The sequence below is a fragment of the Dipodomys merriami genome, unplaced genomic scaffold, assembly GCF_024711535.1.
Source record: "Dipodomys merriami isolate MVZ:Mamm:240054 unplaced genomic scaffold, mDipMer1.0.p SCAF_186, whole genome shotgun sequence".
Lineage (NCBI taxonomy): Eukaryota > Metazoa > Chordata > Mammalia > Rodentia > Heteromyidae > Dipodomys > Dipodomys merriami.
The window spans coordinates 1461332-1470781 of NW_027203226.1; the positions used below are offsets into that span (position 1 = coordinate 1461332).

Sequence of the window (9450 nt, forward strand, 5' to 3'; positions counted from 1 at the left end):
TGTGATTGTTGGGGATAACCACCTCTCAAGGACTCAGAACATAGCACCCTTTGGGATGACTCAGCACACAGCACACTTCCAAAATCAGCACAAAGCACCCTGTGTAAATGACTCAGCACACAGCTCCCCTTGAAGGACTCAGCATGTAGTATGCTGAGTACTCTACCCAGCACCCGTTGAAGGAGGGAGTCTATAGCCCACAGTGTAAAGGACTCAGTGAATGGCACCCTTTGGGATGACTCAGCAAACAGCATCTTTTTAAGGACTCAGCATATAACTCCCATGAGGGAAGGACCCAGTAAATAGCGCCCTGTGAAGGACTCAGCACATAGCTGTATGTCACAAGTTCAGCTGTCATTAGAATTAGGGTGCTTTCTTCAGTATCACCATTCTTCAGAAACACTTCACAAATCCTACCAGTTCACATTTAGACAAGCTGTGTTTTATGAGGGAAGTCAGCTGGGGGTCTTTAACTAAAAGCTTGGGGGCCCTGTCCCTGAGCTCTTTGGTTCAATGCTAGAGCTCTAACACTTGGAGGCACAGATCCAATTTTGTTTTTTGGGGTTTTTCTTTGACAGGTCTTATGGTGATAAGTAAGGCCAAGTTAGGGTATCCGTGGGCAAAGGCTCTTAGCTCAGCCTGGAGCTGACCTCTCCCTTCCCTGTTGCCCTGGAAAGCTGGGCCTCCTGGAGCTCTCTGGGCCTAGGGTGGAACAGACCTACTCAGGCATCAGCAATCAGGGTGAGCAAAAGTCAGCTTGGCCCTAGTAACTTGCCCATTTTGAACTCTAGAGGATAATGGCATGAGACCGCATGTTCCGTGTGTGGCCACCAGGGGGCAGGAGTGGCCCACAATAGGGATTGTACTTGTCACTTGTGTTTACTCTTGCTTCCCTGGGGCCCCCAATCATGATTCAAAGCGACCATGGACAGCAAAGTCCTTGAGACTCATACCTACAATTAACCATCAAAAAGGAAGTGGGGCTGCACACACACACACACACACACACACACACACACACACACACACACACACACACCACATGAATGCAAAATCAGAGATTTCTACACTGCAGTCTTTGGGTATTCTCTACTTTTTCCCCCAGTAAGCCTGGTGGCTGCTGGCCCAGGTGTTTGGTGCATACAACATCACCTGGCATCTTCAATTTTGGAGGAACAGAATGGCTAGAAGGTCAACCTTCCCCCATCCCGGCTCCTTGATTGGGTCATCGTCTATCCAGGCCCTTTGGGGCTCCTTTACAGACTCGCCAAGATGCCTTCAAAAGGCATCACATACTGGGCACTGGTGGCTCATGCCTGTCATTCTAGCTACGCAGGAATCTGAGATCTGGAGGATCATGGTGCCAAGCCAGTCTGGGCAGGACAGTGTATGAGACTCTTATCGATGAACCATCAGAAAACAAAAATGGCATTGTGGCTCAAGTGGTAGAGTGCCAGCCTTGAGAAAAAGAGCTCAGGGACAGCCTTCATGACCAACAACAACACGGAGAGGCATTGCATGATGTCTTTGGGATTGGCATGGGCCAAATGTAATTGGAATTAATTATAATTGGAATTAATCAAGTCCTCCAAGACAAAGCAGTACCTCCTTTAATCCTGTGCTCCTCCATCGTCTCACCCCCTGGCCTTGTTCGTGCTTTGGGTCAGCATGCTTCTGGCTGGATGGGAGGGCTCCAAGGAAGATCCCAGAGCAATCACCCCACCTCCTTCTGCCCTGCTCACCCTGATGCTTCTGCTCTTTGCCATAGACCTTCTTCCTGGAATCCATCCATGAGGTCATCACCACCATCATAGTGGTGAGTGGTGGGTGTGGCCTAACTAGGGGCAGTCAGAGGTGGAAGTAGGTCTGGGACTAGGAGCTTCCACTTTGGGTGTGGGCTGAGGCCTGGGCTGACTTTTATTTCATCCTGACCCTTGCAGTGGTGGGGAGACAGTGTAGACTTCACATTGAGTCAGGTAAGATTGGAATCTGGAGGACCACTTGTGTGGGGAAGGATGTGGGACTCAGGGGGCCACTGTTGTTGGTATTTTCTTGGGACTCCCCCCTCCCTCTCTCATCCCTCAATGGTAGAAGAAAAACTTCAACTCAGGGTGTGGGAAGAGGGGGCAGGGGAATATTTTGGGTTGAACCAGACTTGTGCTTCATATTCATCCTAGCCCCTACTTCCTATTTATCTGAGGAATGGCCATATGGGTTTGGGAGGGGGAAAAATCATCCTAGCTGAGAATGTGGATCAGTGGTAGAGTGTTTGCCTAGCATGCCAGAAGTCACCAATGGGCCACCAATAGGCCATTAGATGTCCCTTGAGTTTGGGCCAACTCCCTTCAGCCTCTGCCCTACCCTACCCCCAGTTTAACCTTCCCGTTGCCCGGCAGATGGAGGCCTGAGAGAAAGCCACTTGGTCACCTACTTCTGGTGGCTAACGCTTTTGAGAGTCAGTATGTCACATAGAGAGTCGTCATCTACATCAGTCTACCGGAGAAAGTGAGAAAGCACTCCTCACTTGAGCCTGGAAGCTGTGGGCAGATCTGGATGTGGGGCATCTGGGGCAGGACCTGCTCCTTGGGGGAATCCACTATGGGGTCGGGAACACTGACCTCTCCTCTGGCAGTTTCCATGCTGTCTTCAAGTTGCTTCTGAAGCAGTGTTGGGGAGGGGGATGGGAGGCTCAGCCTGTGCTGGCATCTGGAAACTGCTGTCTGTGCTTTCCCTGACTAGGAGTGACAGCAGCTCCTCAACACTCTCCTCTTCTCGATCTTCTCCTGAGACAGCCAGTGCATGCACTGGGCTTTTTCCCAACATAGTTCATTCAGGAACAACATCTGCTTTTTACACACCATGAGGGACTCCTTGATAGTTTGGATGTGTGCCAAAAGCTGGCTGCATCAATGCTGGAGCTCACCTGCTGGACTCTGGAAGTCCACCTCATCAGGCAGGTCATGGATGAGGGTCTGTGGCTCCAGCTCAGTCTGGCACTGAGCTGCTGGGTTGGCCATGGGGTGCCTGAAGCTAGCCCACCATTCTTGGGTCAGGAGTTTCCCCCTGTGGATCTCATCCTCCAAGAGCACTCTCAGAGCCATGTCACTCTTGGTCTGGGGAACCTCTCCATCCTGTGTGATGGTCACATGGGGTGGGGGGGATTCACCTCGTTACCTTTTGCTTCTCCAGGGCTCATCCCTTCCCCTTCCCCAGGGAAAGCCAGGAAGCTCAGCTGGGCTTGCAGGCATTCCTCCTGTGATCTGGTGGCTTCCAGGCACTTGAGAGTGTCCTGCCACTTCGGGGACACCACCTGGTCCCTCCAGTTTGTTGAGCCCTTCACTTGCATCAGCTGCTCCAGCAGCTGGATCTGCCTCTCTAAGTGCTGCTGCAGGGCCTCCTTCTCAGACCACAATCGCTCATTGGAGACAATGTGCCATTCACAGGAGGTTCTGAACTCCTGCACTGGCCCAGGGACTGCTCCTGCTGCTCCTGAGCTGCTTGGCTCTCTCTCTCTCAGCCACCACTATCCATTTCTCTATCTTCTTCTCTGAGCAGTCCTACTGCTCCCGCAGATGTTTCTTCATCTGCTGCTTTGTGTCCAGGATGCTGGCAAGCTCCTCCTTCTCACTACTCATCCGGTGGAGAGTGTCCCACAGCAGGGCCAGCTTTTCCTCCGGTTGTCTATCCCACACACATGCACATCGTGGGGTCTCAGGGGTCTCCTGCTGATCCTAGGCTTTCTCCTCCAGTCTCTGCAGTTGCTCCTACTGCTCCACGTTCTGAAGACGGAGACTGGTTTTCCTGGACCTGGATATGAAGTTGTTCCTCCAGGTTATTCAACTCCATCTTCAGTACCTAATGCCCTCCAGCGCTTGTTGGAACTTGCATATTCTCTTCTTCATGTTGCTCCTCTGTACCTACAGCACTTCCACCTTCTGCTGCAACTCTGTGTTCACTTGCTCCAGGTCATCAAAGTTTCTGGTATTTTCCTCGAGCTGAAGGATCACATCATTCAGCTGTTTGAGGAACATTTTGGTCTTCTCCTTTGCAGCAGTGACCAGAGAAGCCACTATCTCCAGCTCTGCCACACCCCACTCTGTAGCTTGTAGGCAGCTGGTGAGAGCTTCATGCTCCCTTTCTCTGTCATCAGCGGCCTACTGCACTTGGGCCAGTGCACATTGTAAATCGCTTTCTGCCGAAACCAACCACTGTATGGGTGCCTTTTGGATTTCTACCTCCATTTTTGGTGCTGCATGTATCTGGTCTATCTTCTCCCTCTCTTACTCCCATTGACCCTGCGGGTCTGTCTCCCTACTTCAGTGGTTGGATCTTGGCACAGAGTGCCTGGTTTCTTCTTTTCTGTGGTCCAGGGTGGGCATCATATGCAGGTAGCATCTCTGTGGATCCTTGGTGGGATTGGGACCCTTGACACTCTGGACCCTGGTGGCTGTGACTGAGTCCAAAGGCAGGGTAGGCCCATGGTCGGCATCACCTTTCGCTGGACTCTCCATACAATCTCGCTCCCCAGTGGTGTTTGTCTTGGGGATCCCTCCCTTTTTCATGTTCTTTGTTTTCTTGAATGTTTCAGGTCTGTCGGGAGGATACTGCTGGTGTTCTTGTGGCAGTTTCTTGCCCACAGTTCTCTCATTGATTCTTATTGTTTCAGACATCTGAGCGCCAGGACGGGAAAGTTGGGCTGGCTACATTCCCAGGCTCTAGAAAATCTTCTATTCTCCCACTCACTGACTAGGACATCGTTTCCTACTCTACCTCAAAGTCACCTGGAGTCTCTTGCTCACCACTCAGCGACCTCTACATTCCTCAACTGCTGATAGTGGTGTCACCCAACAGAGGGATTCCAGGTGCTACTGGGAAGCATGTAATATGGGCATGTCCACTATTCTTGGATCCCATTGGTGAAAAAGAACGATGAAAAAATGGGGGTGTGCCTGGAATCCTGGGATGCAGACCAAGTGGGCCTAGTCAACATGACAGCAGCTCCTTTACCAGGAAAGTCTGTCCAATCCAGTTGGGGACAAGAGGGAGACCTGCTTTAGCCAGATGGCTGCACAGATTGTTGTGTATGTCTGTTTTTGCCAGTCCTGGACCTTGAACTCAGCATCTGGTCACAGTCCATGAGGTGTTCTTGCTCAAGATTAGCCCTCTACCACTGGAGCCACACAGCTCTACTTCTCGCATTGTTGGCATTGAGGTTGGACAGGTGTCTCAAGGACTTTCCTGCCTAGGGTTACTTTGACCATGATCCTCCTATCACAGCCTTGTAAGTATCAAGGAGGACTGGTGAGAGCCACTGGTGCTTGGCTAATCATTGTTCGGGATTATGGCTTCCTCAGTAGCCTGCAAGCCTTCAGCAATGCAAGGTGAAGTATGTTTTGGAGCCAGATCACTCAGACCCAGATGGCCATACTGCAAAGTAAGAAAATGTAAAAATGCCATCCTGCCACTTTTTTCTGTGCAATTCCCCCGTTGCACAGGGCCTGAAGTTCTAGGATCCCAGGATAGCTTGTGTTTCCAGCGGCTGCACCCCAGCCTATGGTGATGAAAGCTGAGGCACGGTTACCATGACCTGAGTTCAAGACCATGCTTGGCAAAAAAAGCAAAAAAGCAGAAAAAAATTAGCTCCCTGGCTTGCAATTCACGCTGTTTCTCCTACCTTTGATTTTGAACTTAAGGCCTGGGTAACTCTGAAGCACTGTGGACGAAGGGGAAGCTCACCATGCTTGAAGACAAGAAAGTGAGGCCTGGTCCCTAGGCATGAATTAAAGTCCCAGCCCTGGAAAAATTCTATTTATATATATTGTAAAGGTAAGATTTCTACTTACATATAGATTTTCAGTCCATGTCCTGTTTGTATTGGTTATTTATTGTATTTTTGTTTTATTCATTTATTTTCCATTTTTTAATTGTGAAAATACTGTACATAGGGGATACAATTACATGGGCAAGATAATGAGTACATTTCATATCAAGAATTGTAGCCTCCTCCTTTGTTTCCACTTCCCATCCCTTCCCATGTTCCCTCTCACCCCCCCAACCAATCCTCCCTGCTCCTCCCCCGCACTCCCCCTGCACCAATGTTGTAAAGTTCATTTTTGACATAACGACTTGTACATCTCATTGCTGCAATGGGTCCACCTGTATCCCTATTTAAACGATTAATTTTTCCTGTTTCCCTCCACAAATTATACCGACATCAAATAAAGTGAAAGCAGGTGTTATACTGTGGGAGAGGGACGTACAAAGCAACAAAGAAATAATATTATACATGTGTTAGAAACAATCACAAGAGAGAGAAAAATCATTTGAGTACATATCTTAGGGTTCATTTCCCTAACATCACCTTATCTGACCTATTCTGCTTGACCCAGACATATACTAGATATTGCAAATAAGGGAAACCATGGGACCTATGCTTCTTTGGGCCTGGCTTACTTCACTTAATATAATTTTTTCCAAGTCTTTCCATTTCCTAATAAATGGGGCAATGTCATTCTTTCTGATGGAGGCATAGAATTCCATTGTGTATATATACTACGTTTTCTTGATCCATTCATCTACTGAGGGGCATCTGGGTTGGTTCCATATCTTAGCTATAGTAAATAGTGCTGCAATAAACATAGTCGTGCTGGTAGCTTTAGTGTGGTCTTGTTTGTAAACATTTGGGTAAATGCTCAAAAGTGGAATTGCTGGGTCATAGGAGAGTTCTATGTGAAGTCTTTTGAGGAACCTCCATACTACTTTCCAAAGTGGTTGAACAAGTTTACACTCCCACCAACAATGCAGTAAGGTTCTCTTCTGTCCACATCCCCTCCAGCATCGGTTGTTATTAGAGTTCTTGATTATAGGCATTCTAACTGGTGTGAGGTGGTATCTCAATATTGTTTTGATTTGCATTTCTTTTATGGCTAGGGAGGTTGAGCATTTCTTCATGTGTCTATTGGCCATGCATCTTTCCTCTTCAGAGAAGTTTCTCTTTAAGTCTTTTGCCCACTCTTTTATTGGGCAATTGTTTCTTTGAGGATTTGTTGTTGGGCGATTTAATTTTCTGAGTTCCCAGTATATTTTAGATATGAGATTTTATATTGACTCTGATGACACACATTCCATTCATGATATTGATGACAACCCATCACATAGTATCTAGATTTGCACATGTGTTCTCCATCATGTCTGACACCCAGGACTCTCAGAGAAAAGGAAAACAGCTATCACACTCAGCTTCTTACTCCATGATCCAATTGTTGGCAGTGCTGAGATCTGAACTCAGGGCCTAGCAGACCCAATTCAGACCCTGAATGGGTGTGTCAAAACTGCAACCTCTAGCCAATGAAGCTGCCAGGGCATTTCCAGACCCTGAGATTGAGCTGCAGGAGTGGACAAAATAGCCATACATGGATAGACAGGTGGTAGAACAACAAAAAAAAATATTTGTACATAGTGGCAGAGATATCTACCTAATATTCAATGACATCAACTACATTCCTACTAACTCTTAGGACTTTATTATGCCACCATTGAAGGAATAGTATTCTTTTCATGCTTAATAAACCATTCATTAAGATGAATCATTGTCCTAGGATCACTGCCTCTAATTTTGGACTTGACCAATACACGCAGAAACTTCTCATTCAATCATGCGTTTGCTAACATTTCATTGTTATTCCCATGCATAGGAACAAGTATCTTGGGATCTCCCCGCACTGGTAGGTGTCAGGACCAGGATTCAAGCTCAGGGCCTATTTTGCCGCATGGGCCTATGGTTTCCCTGATGGGCCGTTAGCCTTCTCCAATGCAAGGTGAAGTACCATTTGCAGCCGTGTAATTCAGACCCAGGATGGTCACCGTGCAAAACAAGAAAATATAAAAAATCCATCCTGCGACATTTTTTCTGTCATTTTTCTGTCATCTTTTCCTGTCATTTTTCTGTCAGTTTTACCTGCAAAGTTTTAGAGCCTAGGATCCAAGGATCAGCTACAGGCCCATGGGAGCCCACCAGCCTGAGGTGATCGAAGCTGAGGCAGAGTTGTCATGAACTGAGTTCAAGTCCCATGCTTGGCAATAATAATAATAATAATAATAATAATAATAATAATAATAATAATAATAATAACAATAACACACCCTGGCTCAGAATTCTCACCATTTTTCTGCCACCTCTGAGATTCCAACTCAGGACTGGGTAACTTTGTTGCACTGTGGGGGAAAGTGAAGCTCACCATCCTTAAAGACTACAAGGTCAGGCCTAGTCTCAGGGCCTGAACTGAAGCCCGAGCACTGGCAAAAATCATATGCTCACCTACTTTATACATAGGATCTCTCTTTACATAGGGATGTGGAATGCATCATGCATTCAGTGTAGTTATTCTTTTTATTGTGTGCCTTAGTCATGGATGCATTTTGTATTTTATTGTATAAGATGACAGCTATAACTGTGCTGACATGGATGGCAACTGATTCCCATGAATATAGAGTTGCCTATATAGCATACTGCATCCTAGCTGAGACCCAGGACTTTCACAGGACAGAGAAACAGGTGCAACGATTGGCTTCTCACATCAGGATTCATCTTTTGGCAGTGCTGGGATCTGACCTCGGGGAATGGCAGGACCAATAGGCGAATGGGTCCAGGTAAGCACACCAGACTGTGATACACTAAGGAGCGAGGCCATTCCCAGGACCTGAAATTGAGCCCCGCGTGGGCGTGGGGCAGGGCGGAGAAGGGGAGCACAACAGTCATCCTTTCATAATCTAAAGGTAGTATGTAAATAAGTACATATTTGTATAGAGTAGGATGGCGACCAGTGATGGAATCCAGTCTACCTTGTGACTAATGATTCTTGGATCTTCCCCAATGCCTCCATTTCATGACTGTGATGATTATGGCCATGTTTCATCAGCTCTTCATTAAAAATAATCTATACCCCATAAGTCCTGCCTATCATTTCCTACTAGCATCAAACTGGAACTACTCATTCAAAGATGAGATCCATTGGAATTCCATGACTCTTCCTAGGTCTGGAAATGAGTATCTCAGAATCTCCCACCATTCCCTCAATGCATGGGGGCTGACCAGGATTCGACCCCGGGGCCTACGTTGCTGGGTCGGCCTCTGACTCTTTTGATGGCCAACAGGCCATCAGCCACACCAGGTAACCTTCACTCTGCAGGCCACCGTGTTTGGACCCTGCATGGTCAGCATGCAAAGGAAAATAAATGTAAAAGTGCCAGGTGGAACTTTCCACCGCTTTTATTCCCCCTCGGGGCTTTTATTTTTCCAGCAAGCCCCTGGATCTTAGGGTCCGAGGTCTGTGGGTCCAGAGGCTGCAGCCTAGGATGATCAGAGCTGAGGCAGAGTTGCCATGACTTGAGTTCAAGGCCCGGCTCTGGCATAAAAATAAATAAATAAAAAATTATGAATGAAGCACCCTA

The 9450-nt window shown here is 47.5% G+C and overlaps 1 long non-coding RNA gene across 1 annotated transcript; it reads left to right on the plus strand.

Annotated features, from left to right (window-relative positions):
* Window positions 1–1881: 1881 nt before the first annotated feature.
* Window positions 1882–7862, plus strand: LOC138830207 (uncharacterized). The gene is made up of 4 exons (XR_011372922.1): window positions 1882–1976; window positions 4667–4862; window positions 5694–5826; window positions 7695–7862. It is a non-coding gene; the product is annotated as an uncharacterized lncRNA (long non-coding RNA).
* Window positions 7863–9450: the final 1588 nt, after the last annotated feature.